The following is a 17,823-nucleotide window of genomic DNA, read 5'->3' as shown; positions in this document are numbered from 1 at the left end:
TTGAGGTTAGATAGTAGTTAGAAATTATTTAGACTCTCTAACACCTACATGAGATGTGAGAGATTCTCCTCCCAATTATCACTATCAATTAGTATCTCATCCAAATAGAATATCACAAATGAATATAAATATGTGAATAATACACCAGTCATTAATCTCGTAAATTTAGTCGGTGCATTACATAAACCAAATGGCATCACCAACCATTCATACAAAATTTTCCTTGTATTGAAGGGATTCTTCTAGGTATCTTCTTCTTTGACTTGAACATGATGGTATCTTAATTTCAAATCCAACTTGGTGAAGTGGTTGGGATGTTGCAACTAGTCTAACAAATTGTTGATCATAAGAAAAGGATACATATTCTTGAGTGAATTTTATTCAAAACCCTATAGTTGATACACATCCTCCAAGTCCCATACTTTCTAGGCATGATGATCATAAGTGACCCAGAAAGTGAGGTACTTGGTGGAATCACTCCCTACCCCAACATTTATTGCAACTACTTCTTCACTTTATCCGCTTCTATGATGGACTATGTGTACGACTCAATATTCAATAATGGGGATTTAGGCTATATTTTTTTTTGTGCTCCACTACCCTATATCCATTTAAGCTCCTAGAACATTCCTTTGTATGCCTATAACAACTCCTCCAAAAGAATTGTTTTTTTCTTTAGTACACCCCATACATAATTCCTTTACACTTGTCGATTCACCATTTAATTGATTCTCTCTTAATAAAAGTAAAACATGTTTCTTACTAGAACCAATCAACTTCTTGGCTTGGTTGGAACTTACCAATGATATCTTTGACTTGACTTTGCATGCGATAATGATGTAGGATTCCCCATCCTTGATCAAGTAGTATTGGTTTGTTGTCCAAATGAATATTGCATCCTTGATATACATGTAGGAGCTTCCAAACACCACTCTACATACATCAAGGGGTATTGCATCATATTCCACTCCACTAATTAAATCAATAGTTATAGAAAATTCAATCTCATAGTCTCATTGTCTTTATATATATATCATTGTTTAGCCATATATTACTAGAATGATTGTGAATCTCCAATACAATCTTGTTCACTAGATCTATAGCTATGAGATTAATTAGTGAACCAAATTCAAATAGAGTGTCTATCTTGCTTTTATTGACATAGATCTTGATGTGTAAGACTTTAGTCATCTCCTCCTATTCCTAGTGATGAAGGATACTCAGAATCACCTCCTTCCAACCTTGCCAATCTCTCTTCCATCAAATCTTGAGGGTTATTATGAATAGAATCATTGACCATGGCTAGGGTCCTATGAATTTCTTATAAAATGATCCATAGTGCAACAACCTCGGGTTAAAATTTCATGTAATAAAAGTTAATAAATGTAAAATAAGACCATGGGAAAGGGACACTTACTCCAAGTTGAATGTTAGGAAAAGTATCCTAGTGGGCATCACTTGTTGTGTTTTATGACTAAGGGGAGATTGGAAAAGGAAATGGCTAAGGCTTTGGAAAGGAAAAAGGTATTTTTGGCACATTATTTATGAAAATAATGGAAATTAGGAGAAAAGGAAGGTGAAAGGTCACAATTTGCATGTGAGGAGGAAAATGAAGGAAAATGAATAAATTAGAGGCCTCATCAATAAAAAGACCTCAGAGCATCATTTGGTAGCTTTATATCATCTTTTGTCATTTTATTGTTAGAATTGTCTCAAAGAGGAGAAAGAACCAAGAGGAGAAAGAAAGCAAGGAGGCAAGGAAAGGAAAGGAAAAGAAACAAAAACAAAGGAAGGCAAGGATCAAGTAGCTTCATTAGGAATACTTGCAGGTAACATATTGCATGTGTGATTTCCTAGTTGGCTTTGACACGCATGGTATGTACATTTTGGTATATGGTTCTTTTATTGTCATTGGCATGGATTTTGCGAGGATTAGACAATGGATTTTATCCTAGCCTTGCCATTTCCAGATAGCCATGGTGTGATGGGATTGTTCTCGATTTGAGATTTGGCTTGCTGGATGGTTTTGGAATTCGGGGTGAGATGGTCTCAATAAAATTCCCAAAGGCCTAGGAATCCCTTGATCAGTAATGGTGGGATACACAGTAAAGAATAAAGGTGGATTCAACAAAATTCCTTAAGGATGGTGAAGAAATTTTGAGGCATCCAATCTTGGTCTGGTTTTGCGATCTCATCACCAGTTTAGGTGTGATCACGGTATGGTGAGGGTGGAGGTGGTTTAACCTATGGATTCCATTGTTTTTTTATGGATTGGTTTATCCCATGAGATCCCACATTCATGCTTCGAATATGTCATGGGATTTATTGGTTGAAAGAAAGATATGGTTCATCCAATCTATGTTCAGGTGGAACGTGGATGTCCTGAACCCGATTGGTAATTGCATATGGTTAATAAAAACTAAGATTTCTCTTGATTTTGGTAAGGAAATGTACTGGTTATTATGTGGCTTTAATGGTTGTTCTCTTATGGTTATTTTTCTGGTTATATGATGCTTATAAGTATGGTTTTATGACATATCTTAGTCATGGCTCTATTCATGTTTTTACTTGTTATTGAATAAATAATGAATGCAAGACCTAATCGATGTTATGACAACTAATGTGAGAAGGTAGAGACCCTTATTATTAAGCTTCAGATAATTTTTTAGTCCCTTATGTTCAAACTTTCATTCATGACCTGTAGGTGGCATAAGTACCAAGTGTTTGACAGAATGTCAGTCCCAGTTGGGGATGGTCAGGTCAAGTCTTGGTTCTAGTTTTGTTTTACAAGTATTGTCTTCATGTGTCTCATGAATTATGGAAGTTTCATAGCTTTGTGGGCAGAGGTTAAGCCCCAACCCTGGAAAGTAACCTTAATTATCGCAGTCACTAGCACAACACTGGGAAAAAAAGGCTACAGTCACACTGATGCAAGACTATGGGAGCAACTGGGAACCCATAGTTGCATGGAGGCCTTGGCAAGGGAGAGACTAGGGTTCTAGGTCAGGGAAAAGGTGAGTTGTTTATGGGGTTGGACACTTGGAGGGGTTGGGTTACTCCTAGAGGTATTGTGGCACCCGAGGGAAGTCAGCAAAGTCTTTTTGTGTCGACTCCATTTCCTTAAGGTCATCTCGGAGGTTGAGCCATGTCATAGTAACCCCTCATCTCATGTTTACCCTAGGTAAGCTGGTGAAAGTGGGTAGATGTGAGAGGAGGCGATACCACAGGGTTGTATCAGAGTGGGTTGCACTCTCCTTCGGTCATATCTAATACCACAAGGTGGTATCAAAGCAGGGTTTCACTCTCTTTCGGTAAGTCTGATGTTTTCAAGGTTATGGTTGGCATGCATGGGATCGGGGTATATGTTTGGTATGATCATGCATGATTTTGTTGTGATGTTATATTATTACATGGATATGTTTATGATTATACATGTACATGCTAATGTGGATTGATCTTGTAGATGAGATAAGCCTCCCCTGAACATCATTAAGGTATGGATTTGGTTTTGGTATCTATTTGGTTTATCTGACATGGTATACTTGCAGGAAGAAGAGAAATCAAAGATGACAAGAAAAATGGTAGACTACAGTTCCCGTGACTCTCCCTACAGATCAGTTGGGCAACAAGGAGAAGAGTATTCTCCTGGTATAGAAGATAAATTGAGGAGCTTTAGGGCAGAGATCAAAAGTTGCAAAGTAGAAAATAATAGGTTGGTTGAGGTTCAAGAAAGACTTGCAAAGGCTTAGGAGAAGCAGGTAGAGGTTAATGTAGCAATCCTTCAGAGCTTGTCATAGCTAGAGAGACATGGAAAATTAAGGATTAATCAAGAGCAGTAAGAGAAAACGAATGTAGCTTATGGTAGCAGGTCTTAGACTGGGTACATATCAGATAGAGGGGACATTTTTAGAGGTGGAAGATCCCTAGATACACCTTACAGAAGGAATGGTATGTATGGGTATCATTCTAGTTCCTCATCCAGGAGACATCATTACAGTCATCACCATCATCATCCTTATAGAAGGAGGGAGTATTTACCTGAGGAGTTCAAGAAGGTGAAGCCTCCTACATTTGATGGAGAGATGAAGAATCCAAAATATGTAGAGGCATGGTTGCTTGGAATGAAAAAGTTCTTCAGATTGCATAGCTATTCAGAGAAAATGAAATCTAAGATCACCATTTTTAGTCTTAAGGGGAAGGTGAATATCTAGTGGGATGATGTGAAGAATGTTAAGGGAATTTAGGAAGAAGACTTGATTTGGGATGAATTCGAGAGGATATTCAAGAAGAAGTACCTATCAGAGAGGTACTATGATGATAGAGCTAAGGAGTTTTATGAGCTACAAATGGCTTCTATGACAGATGATGAGAACACTAACACATTCTTGGAGTTGTTGAGGTATGTGCCATATCTCAAGGAGGAGAAGGCTAAGATTCAAAGATTTGTCAGTGGATTGATAGCAATATATAGAGATTGGATTGAGTTTGATGAGTCTACATTGTTAGAGGAACCCATCCATAAATTGAAGGATTGTTATGAGCTATCAAAGTTAAAAGATGAGCCTAAACGTGACTTGAAGGGAAATGAGAAAGTAAAATGAAAATGGCCATTGAAGCGGAAAATACCTCAAGATGCAAGTGAGAAAGAAAATGTTTCTCCTTACAAGAAGTTCAGTGTAGTTGAGAAGGGACATGTGTCACAGGCTGGAGAGAAGCAGACTAGAGGTGATAGTAGAGCACAATTGCAGTGTTGGATATGGGGAAAATATCATCGTAAGAAGGATTTTCCATTGTACCAGGGAGGTAGGCCTTAGATCTATAGTGCTCAGGAGTTGTAGACATTTGGGGATGTCGATCATAGTATTCCTTAGATTTATGCGGCTGTGGACAATAGGTGGGCACATCACCAAGCATCTATCATTGAGATGGATGGTAAGCTCTGTGATGAAGTTATTTCTATTGATACCGGATCTAATTATTGTAATGTTAATCCTAACCTGGTGGGTAAGTCTGGCTTGAGAAAATAGGTGCATGCAGAGTCTTGGTTGGTGCAATTGGTTGCAGGTATGAAGAAGAGAGTTCATCACTGGGTAAGAGATTGTGCATTTGAGTTGAATGGTATGCCTACATCAACACATTTGAATGTACTGCCATGAGAATCATATACTATGCTTTTGGGTATGGATTAGTTGTATCTTCACAGGACCAAGGTAGATTGCTATGAAAATGATATTGAATTATTAAATGATAATGGAGAGAAGAAAATATTGCAGGGAAAGAATAATCCTACTTCAGCGAGGATGGTCACAACTATGTAGGCTAAGCGCAATTGCAGAAAAGGGTGTGTGATGTTTACAGTTCATATTTCTAGTGACAAGGGTAAGGATGTTGAGGCTGCAGAAACCTTCAACATGCACCCTATATTGCAATAGTTTTAGGATATGTTTCCAACATAGATTCCATAGTTTCCTGCATAGGGAAGTATCCTTTTCTATTGAGTTGGTACCAGGGGAAGCACCAGCTAAAAAAGCACCTTATAGAATGAGCACGCCAGAGTCAGTCGAGTTGAAATTGCAGTTGAAAGAAATGCTTGATAAGGGATACATTATGCCAAGTGTATTTCCTTAGGGTGCACCGGTATTTTTCATGAATAAGAAATATTGATCTGAAATTGGAGGAGAACTTTTCCTTCCTAAAAACTGATCATCCTCTTATGCTTTGCAAGTAAAAATCAGTGTTATAAAAAAGAAATTTTTATGGTATCTTCAAGGATAATGAGTTAGTTTTTATGTTAACTTTAAACAAGCAACATATCATCATGAAACTCATAAAGGAAAACAATAAGAGAGAAAAAATAGAATTTGGTGATGAAGTTCACCCCTCATGTGCTACATCTCTGGACCTACTAACATAACTAGACCACTCCATAGATTTAAGTGATAAAAGAGTACATGAAATGTGTTGACAAAATGAGTGGCTAGTTTCCCCTTCAAGGAAACGCTCTCCTACAAAGAGCTCTCACTCTAAAAAGAATGAACACCTACAGTCAGCCATGAAACAATAAAAAGAAAAGGGCTCTCACATCAAGACCTTGTACTCCATATGAAAATAGGCATACATGTACAACAATTCCACATTGAAGTACTAAAAGAGAGATTTCCTCAAAAAGACATAATGAGAAAAGACAAACATAAGATGCACCATAGAATTCATAGTTGTTGCAGATAACTTATGAAGGCTAGAAAAACCCCTACAAGGTGCTCTCCATGCTCAAAAGCCTCCAAAAACTGCTTTGAACCATTGGTTGTCCTTGACACCCATAGACTCAAACCTGTAAAATGTCTTTCCAAAAGTGCTCCAATTAGTAAACAAAGGCTTCCATTAGATTCAAAATTCCCAAAAACCCCTACATTGGCTCTTCTTGGGCTCAAAAAGACCAAAAACTCATCAAGTTATGGCTCTCAGTTTCTCTTACTATTCGTCTTCCAAATTGGATCAACCTATAAACTGAATGACATTTTTGCCCTTTAAACCTCTTGGGAGGCGACACATTTTCCCACATCTGATGAATATTTTCACCTAGTTAGTGTTGGGTGTTTGTTATATTCTTTCCACGACTAGCTCCACGTGCATCAAGCACAGCAGGGGGGCAGCAGTGCCCCTTATCAGGGGGTTTTAGGGGGGTGGTAGCCCCACTCTACAGGGTCCGGGGCAGTGCTTCGGAACATTTTTTTTGTAGGTGGGCGGGCTTACCTATGGTTTTGTGCTTGGTTTTCGCACATGATTTTGGGCATGATGGTTTTCTTCCCATGGTATTTTTTAGATCAAGTCAAGGGAGCTACAGTTATGTTCTAATACAGGGTTAATGGATTGGGGTTTATGGATGCTTCGACGTGTATATATATGTATTGTAACATTGAAAGGAATACAATGAAAAATCAATCTGGTAGTCTTGGTTTTGGGATCAAGGGGAAAATATCTGTGTATATCAGTTTTATGTTTTATGCTCTCGTCATTGTTTATTTTCTGTTTTTTAGAATTTCTATGCAGGTAATTTTTGTATGAGGTTAAAACCTACATTTGGTATCAGAGTTATTTTGGCTTCAAGGGAATTCCTTTCCTGCTGAGGGGTTTTTCTCGGGCCTATGGTAGACCCTGTTCAATGGGAGATCTGCGAGATTTATTCTTGTGGTGAAAGAATATGGTGAGAAGTGGAAATATAGAGATCGAGAAATTTAACGGTCAGAGTTTTGAGTTGTGGAAACTCAAGATGGAGGATCTGGCGGTGGATAAAGATCAGTGGATCATGGTGGATCCAGATACTAAACCAACGACAATGCTAGTTGAAGACTGGGAAAAGTTAGATTGGAAGGCAAAGATCACAATAGGGTTGTGTATCTCAGATTTAGTATTGTTGAATGCATCAGGGGAAGCTTCGTCGAAGGCTTTGTGGGACAAGTTAGGGACTTTGTACCAATCTAAGTCCATGGTCAATAAACTATTCCTATGGAAAAAGTTGTATAACCTAAGGATGAAGGATGGAGACTTAGTGAAAAAGAATCTGAACACCTTTAATATTGTGGTAAGACACTTGTTATTTTTTTATATACAAATTTCAGATGAAGATAAGTGCATCAATTCATTGTGTTCTCTACCAGATTTGTGGGATAGTCTGGTTGTTGCAATAGGTAGCAATGAGACTACCTTGCAGTTTGATGAAATAGTATCATCCTTGCTATCGGAGGAGATGAGATGAAAAAGTAAAGAGGGCCAGAATGGTGATGCCTTGTCTGTACGAGGACGATCTGTCATGCGAAAAGAGTCAATTTTGCGGACAAAACCGACCTCCCTTGAAAACAAGGCTTTTCTAGTGACAAACAAAACAATCAAGCACTATCTTTCCCTAAATATGCATTTAAAATAAAAGCAACCAGGTGTTTAAGGCTTACCTTTAGTCCAACGCTTGTTTGTAGCAGCCAAGCCTCTTCGATCCAGATGAGCTCCTTCTCCTTGAAGCCTGCATTCACTAACAAGCAAACGATTACATAGCACCTGAATAACTCATATAATAAAACATATTCATCATAAAGACCAAGGAGTTTATGAAACAAATTATATATAACAACTTGTTGAGAAAAATGAACTTAATTGTATTAATTGGAAACAAAAGAAACCATTACAACCAGTGCCTTGGTGTTGTGCAGGTCCCTCCCAGGGTCCAGCAAGAGTTCTCCTTTACTTTGATCAGCTCACCCACTTCCAAATGAAGCTAAGAAAGGATTGGGATCTCTCCTCTCAAGCTCTAAAAGGGAGTCCTAATTTCAGTAGCATCTACCCTTAGGAATGTTCAGCTTTCAACCTCCCCTCCCTCTGGCCCAATACCTGTATTTATAATGCTTTGGAGGAAGTTAATCAGGTCCACCATCAAAGGGATAAGCCCCTTTTTCAAAGGTTAACTCCCCTCTTCATGGGATAAGTTCCTCTTTCATTGGGATCCATGAACCATCTGGAGGCGCTCAATCCACGTCAAACCATCTTCTAGAATGCTCTAGAATCGACCACAAGTAAGTTTTTTAAAGTAAAACTTGCGCCTTTTGACCTTTACAGGAGTACGCACCCATCCCTTTACAGACAGAGTGTACCAGTACGCAGGTATTATGTACTTGAGGTGCGTACACGCAGGTAAGAGTAAGAGAAACTGCGTAACCAGAGTTATATTTACTTTTAAAGGCTTTCTCTCTTTTTTGGAGTTTGACATGAGGAGCAGAGGTATAAGACTTGCCAAGGAGGACAGTATGACTATTGATGGAGCCATACTGACTGCAAATAGTCATGGTGACAAATTTTAGTGTAACAGATTGCCCCCTAAAGTGCGAGGTCTGTAGTAGATTAGGGTTTCATATCATCTAGGAAGGGTGAAGCACTTTATCATTTCAAGGATTATCTTGTGGAGAGCCCAGTTGGAACCTGCAAATATTCAAAACAAAATACATATATGAGATCATATCATTGCTGAGGTAGGCATTCCCATACTCAGATCAAAAACTTAACTAACAAACTAACTACTGCTCTGATACAGGAATGATTTCGCAGTACATCATAATCATAGACTCATGTAGACACAGCATGGACGCAGCCATCTGTTTATAATTAGTCTACTATATAATGAATACAAAACTCCTCGCAGCCTGGATTGCGGAAACTAGATCCAGGGTCTTCATTTCTACTTCCCGAAATAGTACGATTCTATCCATGCGAATAAATGAGTTGATGTCGAACATGGTAGAAACCACTTGATTACCAGTCAATGATGTAAACTGTTAACAAGTGTGAGAGAGACCACCAGTGATGTCAATGGTTCTCAAAGTACCCAGTACAATCCATGAGATGTGAATGAATGTGTTGATGTCGAACATGTCACGGAATCCTTCGATCGAAAGTCAATGATGTAAACTATCGTCAAAGGTGAGAAACCTGCCATTGAGGCATGCAGATTTCAAGGTACTGATGATTCCTAGATCATCTTTCTAGATAATGTGCTGATGTCGATAGAAAGCGATCCGTTGCAGGCAAGCCCACAACACGAAATCACAGATCAAGTTGAAGAAATGTAGCTGTAAGGACTAACTCAGGGATGGTCAAGATGGATGACAGATATTTTGCAGATGAATGGTTTATTTGCAGTGACCTCTTGAACACATAACGACACAACAGATGGCTTGGTGACAATTGACCCAAAGTTAATACCCAGAAACCGGCTGAAGATTTTCAATGTGGTTTGATCAACTATTAGGCAAAGGATTTCCCAACCCAGGTGAATGAAAAGTGTCATGTTCAAGAGTGGTGATAAGGTTTTTTCCGAGACAAAGGATAACAAATAGGCTCATTTTTCTCTCTTTTCCCCCACCATTTCTGGCAAGTACCTCTTTATTTTTTTACAATCTTGAGGAGGATAACATTTGCTTGATTATAAGCTCATCCTTCGGATGAGTCCAACTTAGTTTAGATTCGAACCCTAAGAAGGAGTGGTCCGTTCCTGTTTGTAATCGAACAGGTCCTTTACTGTGAAATTTTAACGAGTCCAGTATAGGAGAAACTCGGCGTTTTTCAATTTTAGAGAGTCTGAAAAACTTAAGAAGACTCCAGGGTTGACCTTTTTCGTAAATTTGTGTCTCCCAAGCCCGAAAAAGTATAAAATAATACTTGAGAGAACCGCTTGATCTTTACGACCAAGGAGTACTTTCATGATTAGTGTCTCTGATCTGAAAAGTAAAAAGCGATCAAGGACACGTCGTTTTATTTCCAATATCGAATTTGAAACGACAAAAATCCGGCAATCTTTTCATGTTTTTACGGTCAGAAAAGGGCTATAAGAGGACCGTCTTTTAATTCCGTTTTAACGAGTGTAAAAGAAACGCTCGGCAATCTTTTCATGTTTTAGGAGTCAGAAAAGGGCTTAAAGATGACTCTGATGTTTTTGTTTGTAAAAAATGACAATTTTCCCTGAAAATCCTTTATCCTGCACAAAAACCAACACATTACTCATACCTATTGAAGATAGATAAAAATACTTTGAAAAATACCTTTTCATGGTGAAAAATAAACAAATTTACCATTTATTTACCCAAAAAACCTATAAAAAGGGCTTTTACCAATTCATTTTTACCATTTTACTATTGAGGAGAGAAAAAGGGCTTTTGGCAAGAAACTTCCCGTGGACATTGCGGAGAATCCGACCGTCGAAACTGAACGCCATCTCTTCCAGGTAATTTTCAACATCCTCCTCTTCAATTTCATCCGTTTAAAATTCTTTTTAGGCCCTAGATTTCCTTTTTTGGAGGTTTTGGGGTTTCAAAGACCGCCTCTCAGGGTACGCAGGTGCCACACTAGGGACCCACATACCCCGACATTTTTGCAGTTGGAAAAATGTCGGGAGTATGCACCTTGCCTTCAGGGAACCTGCGTACCCACGCTCTGTTCCTAAAGGCGGGGTGCGTACCCCGCACAACGAGTTTTTAAACCCCAAATTCTCCAAAATGGACCAAAAACTTTTGATTTTATGGAATCTAATGGATGTTTTCTGGTGTGTAGATTGTTCACCATGCTTGATTGGCGCGAGAGAGAGCACGAAGATGTTGATTTGGCCGCCATTAATCATCAACCGTCAATTGATGCTTTGAAGGCATGCGGCCTTTATAAATACTGGGCCATACCTGGCATGAGGGCCCAAGTGAGCTTTCTAGAGTGGCTGGTAGAAAGATGGAACGTTCAGGACCAGTGTTTTTATATTGGAGGGCACCAGCTCGAGATGGAGCCCACAAATATCTACTTTCTCACTAGTTTGCCCAAGAGAGGCGAACACTTGACTCTGTTCGGGACTAGGCCGGGTGGCCAGTCCATCGCTAGTCTCCGACTAGAGTGGTGTAACACTCAGACTCAGGAGAAGGGGATAGAGATCAAACTATATCCCATCCTGAACTTAAGGTGATTGCCTTTACAGTTACCAGACTTTGTGGGGCTGCCGCTTTACACATTGCCACTGGATCCCAGATGCGGATGGCGATTGATTGCTATCGAGATACCATTTTCAACTGGTGTGATGTTGTGTTGGCCAATATAAAAGGCCAACTGACTAGAGCCAAAAACGGACAGCTAAAGACTTTTGGTTATGGGCCTTTAGTTGTGAGTTTTGGCTTAGAGAGGGTTCCGATGCTGATCCCACAACAACTCACTGTTGGTGTTGGGCTTCCTCGAGAGCCCAAATTGATGCGATGGGTTGCGGTTATGGCCCGTCATCTTGATGAGGAAACAGAGGTTGTCTGATTTACTCCGGAGTACTTTCACTGGTTAGAAGACCAGGTCTTTTTTATACAGGATTTTCCTTATGCCGGAGTTGATTTTCGTGGAGATCCGGACATGGTTCTTCCACCGGGAGAACAATGGGATGATACAGGTAACTTCATTTTCCACAAGTTTTTTAAACTATCTATTTTTTTGTTTGTTTTATATCGTCTCAAAACTGATAGTAATAATTTTCAAAATGCAGATGTAGGCCCACGACGTCCAGCCCATCTCCGGCCTTACGAGAGGAGGCTACCAGTTGCAGCGGCACCGGCCCCACAGGACGAGGCCACAGAGACTTTGGCTGAGTTGGAAAGTGACCTAGAGCGTCTTACAGCAGATATACCGGAGACTACCATAGATGATATTCCAATCAGGCTTCAGCGCTATGTAGTCGGGGTCCCAGGACCTTTTAGGAGGTTCTTGTGTAGGGTGGCCCGTGCAGTGGTGTCATATAGAGATCATCACCAGTGATTGGATGGTCGTTTTGTAGACACATGTGACATTTTGATTTTTTGTACTTATCATTTTTGCCGATCATAAGGTGTTTTTCAACCTATGATCGAAGACGATGTATTTTTTGACACACTCCTATCTATATATATCATTATTACCGGCTTATCTTGTAAATCATGTTATGGAATGGTTTTAAATTTACATGTATGATTATTGCAAATGTCTATTTAACATTCGAGAAGCAATTGCATCTGCTAATGTATTTAAAGACCTTGGAATATGTTGATATTCAATGTAATCAAACTCACGTTCCAAGAGACGCACTCTCAAAAATAACCTTAATAACACTGGATTTCTAATGGCATACACTCTATTAAGCTGTAATACAATGAGTTCAGAATCTAACCTCACTATCAAACTCCGAATCCCAAATGAAATAGATTCAGACAATAACTCAATCACTGCACTGTATTCGGCAATGTTATTTGTTGTTTGACCGAGGCTCACCCCATGCATAGAAACTAACTCGTCAGAGGGCGAATAGATAACCCAAGCTGCGGAAGAGATATTCCGTGTACTACGACAAGCACCATCAGCGAAACCAACGTATGTTTGGAGAGGCATCGACATCTGCATCATCAAGAGTAAAACCAAGATAAGCAAGAATAATGACGAAAACACACTCTCTAAGCTAAGCACACTGTCTAAACTAATAAACACACCAGCTAGAAAGAAAAACTAACCTAACTAAAAATCTCCATACCCATCTTTTAAGCATAATACCTCTTTAGGTAAAGTCCATTTCTGGGTTTACCCAAAGAGTCCCCGTCAAAGTCTACCAACTCATAGGCCCCTTTTGCTAGCTTTCGCTTGACAATATAGGGCCCATGCCACATAGGAACGAATTTTCCAGCACCTAATTTATCATTAGCTTGATCATATAATGACACTAGGTCTCCTTCCGAAAAATTTCGAGGGGTCACATTTCGATCATACTGAGCTTTCATACGTTTTGCGTGAGTCTCGATCGCCAATGCAGCATCACGTTGATTCTCATCTAATTGAGCTAAGTATAATAACGCTTCTCCTCTTCAGAAGTAGCTGGAAGTAACTCGATGGCCATTTGCAGTGACGGGATTTCGCATTCAATGGGTAGCACAGCTTCCAAACCATAAACTAGTTGGAAAGGAGTGAACCCTGTCGATGTTTTCACTGAGGTTCGGTACGCCCAAAGCATTGAAAATAACATGTTGTGCCAATTCGACCGATGAATACCAATGATTCGTCGGATCATGATAACTAAAACTTTGTTGATGGACTCAACCAGACCATTTGCTTGTGGATAATAAGGAGTTGAATTATCGTGACGCAAATCAAGCTGGCCTGTAAGTTCTGTCATCATAACGTTTCGAAAATGGCACCCATGGTCAGTGATTATCACTTGTGGGACACCAAACCTAGCAATTATATGATTGAATACGAAGATTGCAGCTGTCTTGTCGTCTGCCTCGAATGTAGGCATCGCCTCGGCCCACTTAGTAAAATAATCTACCGCAAGGATGATATACGCATGCCCCCCGGCCGAGTGAGGGTTACATGTAATAAAATCGATACCCCATTTGGCAAAAGGACCAACGGCAATTATAGGGTGGAGAGGAGCAGGTGGAGCACACATCTTTCGATCAAACACTTGACAGTTGTGGCATTTTCGGACCACAGTAATACAATCTTTAAACAAGGACGGCTAGAAGTAGCCAGCGCGCAATATCTTTTGGGCTGTGGCATACCCAGACATATGACCGCCACACGCTCCAGAGTGACAGTCATTTAGAACCCTTTCAGCCTCTTCGTGAGTTAAGCAACGTCGAAAAATAGAGTCCGCCCCACGGCGATAAAGAGTATCTCCAATAATTTTGTATTGTTGGGACTGGAATCGAATTTTCCGACGTTCCGACTTTGAAGCTTTGGGCGAAAGGATTGGGTCTGGAGATAGACGATGATATCCCCATACCACGGATCTAAAGTGCTGATTAGAAACAAAGATTCGTCCGCAATGGGCTCCTCTGCCACAGTTTCCGTGTCAGCACGCGGGAAGTCACACATTAACTCTGCAAAGACTAAAGATTTCCTAGACTTAGATTTCTCAAACTCCAAGTCGAACTCCTGCAGGATAACAATCCATTTAGAGTACTTGCCCCCTAGCAATTGTTTGGTCAAAATGTAGATCATAGGGTTGTAATCCGAAATGACTGTAGTTTTACGAAGTAAAATGTAGTGACGAAAACGTTGGACAGCTTGAACGGCTGCCAATGCCAATTTCTCCACATGTGAGTATTTTAGCTCAGTTGGATTTAACGTCCTACTAAGGTAATATATCACATGTTTTGTTCCGAATTCATCTTCCTGAACTAAGACCATCCCAATGGTGGAATGAGCGGCGGCGAGGTATAAAAAGTAATCCTGGTTGTAGTTGGGAGGATGCAACAACGGTGCATGGGTCAACGCGTGTTTGAGTGCATCAAAAGATTTCTGAGCTATCTCATCCCAAGAGAATTGAGCGTTCTGTTTCAACAACCGGGTAAAACCCTTTGTAACCTCGGCGTAGTTAGGAATGAATCGTCGTAAAAAGTTTGCTTTCCCCTGCAAACTTTGGAGTTGGCGAAGACTCGAAGGAGGAGGCAATTTGATGATAGCTTCTACCTTCGAGGGATCGACGCGAATGCCGGCTTTTGAAACTACAAATCCTAGCAATCGTCCCACTTCTATACAGAAGACACATTTGTGTGGGTTCAACCGAATACGATAATGCCTACACCTCATGAAGATTGCTCGTAAATGGACAAGGTGATCAGCTCGATGTAACGAATGAGCAGGCAAATCATCGAGATACGGTTGCACAATGTGTTTGATGTCATGAAACGCATAAGACATCGCCCTTTGAAAAGTTGCTCCGGCGTTCTTAAGCCCAAAAGGTAATTTGCAATAAGCAAATGTCCCCCATGGACAAATGAAAGCCGTTTTCGGTTGATCGGCAGGTAGAATATTGATTTGATTGTATCCGGAAAAACCGTCCATAAAGGAAAATATTTCGCTGCCGGCACAATCATCAATGATTTGATCGATATAGGGAGTTGGATAGTTGTCTTTTGGACAAGCTCGATTAATGTCCCTATAATCGATGCATATTCTTATTGTTCCCTATTTTTTGTTAACCGGAACAATATTCGATACCCAATCCGTTAACGGGATCGGATAAATGAAACCTGCTTTCAACAGCTTTTCAACTTCTGCTTTAATTGCAGCAGCTTTTCGTGGGTGAATCTGACGCAAACGTTGCCGGACGGGTTTAGCGTCTGGGTAAGTCTTGATCTCATGAACAACAATCGCGGGATCAATTCCTGGCATTTCCTCATAGGACCAGGCAAACACGTCGCGGAATTCTTGAAATAGGGCCTTGTATGTCTGAATTTCGTCATCTGTACACGAGGCACCTATATGAATGTTTTCAATAATTCCAGGCTTAACCGAAATTTCAATGGGAATAGTTCGAGAGATATTTCCCAAATTCAGCTCTGAATCAGGATGTTTCATGGGATTCTGAGCTTCCTTGACATATTCAGCTGTAAAAATTGATGAGAAATCATTTTCAAAATGATCATCCTCGGGTAAAAACGAAGATCTATGATGGAGATCGTCCCATGGTAAATCATCTATACACAGGACTTCACGAAGTTGCTCGTCAGATGAAACAACTTTGGGAAACGCTATTAACTCCGAGGTTGATGTGAAAAGTGATTCCTCACGGACCACATTCATTTGGTCGATTTTGGTTGAACACGGGTCGGTAAAAGACTGCACGGCTTCATAGGAAATTTCATATGGACTCAAAGGCATAAAATTACCAAATGAGTCTAGTTCAGATGCAGAAGGAACGATCCAAGGATCGTCATAATAAATAGTGTTTGATGTAATCATATGAATGGTTGCAAATGAAGATGATGCGTTGAGTGGAGGAAAAGGAAAAGTTCCCAGTAAACCGGCATCTTTAACTAATCCTACTCCAACATCCTTATATGGGATAGTTGTTTTACCGACATGCTGAATACTCTCTGAAGAGGATGGGTCGGATGAAAAGTAAGCCAAATGGTCTACTGTTACGATCTTTCCATTATGTGGGAACTTTATTACTCGGAAGACCGATGAAACGACCGCTGTCATAGCGTAAGTCCAACTTCGACCCAAGAGAAGGTTGTAGTCTAGAGGGGCATCAACCACCTCCACATCTAGACTAACGGTTTTTCCTTCAACCCCTATAGGAAAATCCTGTAGAATGCCAAAAGGATGAAACCCACGGCCATCAAAGGCCTTAAGAATTGTCGGGGATTGATTTAGTGAAGGAGAACCAAGCGATCTCCAACACTGTATCGACATAATACACGTGGAAGCTCCCTCATCAATTACAGTCCGATGAATAGGCCTGTGTTTGACTATTACTGGGATCTGGAAAGCCATTTGATGAGGCAAACGCGGTGTACTATTTTCTAGATCAAAGATTATTAGGTTCGGGTCATGAACATCAACAGCTCCTATAGCCGACAAAAGTAATTTGCGTTGTGCTGGGCACGATTGCAGCACTTCCAAAGCCGACATTGCTGAGGGTGAAACAGCTAAGTCCTCAATAATGTTGTAATTCTGGGCCGCTCTCGCATGTGGATTGAAAGCAGACCTTCGAAGTACACCCTTGGCGGGCGGTTTGATTACTAAGTCTGGATTAGGTTTCTCGATCTGTAGTGGATCGGAACCGGGAGCTGAGGTTGATGGATTAGAATGAGAAGATTCTGCTTCTTTGCCATCAACAGGACTTTTACTACCATAATCTTGCGATCAAGTCGCAATCCTTACATGGGACATCATCAAAATGGGTTCTTCATTGGCACTCGAGGAAGAACCTATCATTTTGCTATCTTTTGGAAATGGATCCTTCAAGACAGCAGGAATTTGGGAACCTTTGACGATCTTCGCAACCTCTGCTCGATGAGGGCAGTCTCTTGTAAAATGTTCTTCTTCGCAAATGATACATGGATAACGAGGCTTACGCTTTTCATCATTGGTTTCCGATTTTTCAGTTTTCTCCTTTGGAGTTTTGTCTGCTTTATTCTTCTTCTTCCCTTTCTTCTTTCCACCGGTTTTTGATTTAGCCGTAGATGACTCTACAGCGTGAATATCAGCGGAGAGTTCAGCAGAAGAATCTCCTGTCGGGGAGTCTGGTAAGGTTATAATAGGAGAAGAATTCTTTGAGGATTTCTTCTTGCTTTTAGTGTTCACCGTACCAATCATGCCATCAGCAGCATGAGATCTGAAGGAGCAGCAGCGATTTGATTTGACTTAGGAAGATCTGGGATCTTTTCATGTAACGTACCTGACTGAGTATAAACTAAGTCAAGGTACTGTGCTTGAGCAATCACTTGCTCCTCAGTAACTACTCCGGCCTTAGCTACATCTTCAGTAATCTTCGGTAACAATGAT

This window comes from Pinus tabuliformis, chromosome 3_2 (genome assembly GCF_031772625.1).
Source record: "Pinus tabuliformis cultivar Carrire ecotype Pingquan chromosome 3_2, CPIR1, whole genome shotgun sequence".
Classification (NCBI taxonomy): domain Eukaryota; kingdom Viridiplantae; phylum Streptophyta; class Pinopsida; order Pinales; family Pinaceae; genus Pinus; species Pinus tabuliformis.
This window is presented reverse-complemented; position numbering follows the sequence as displayed.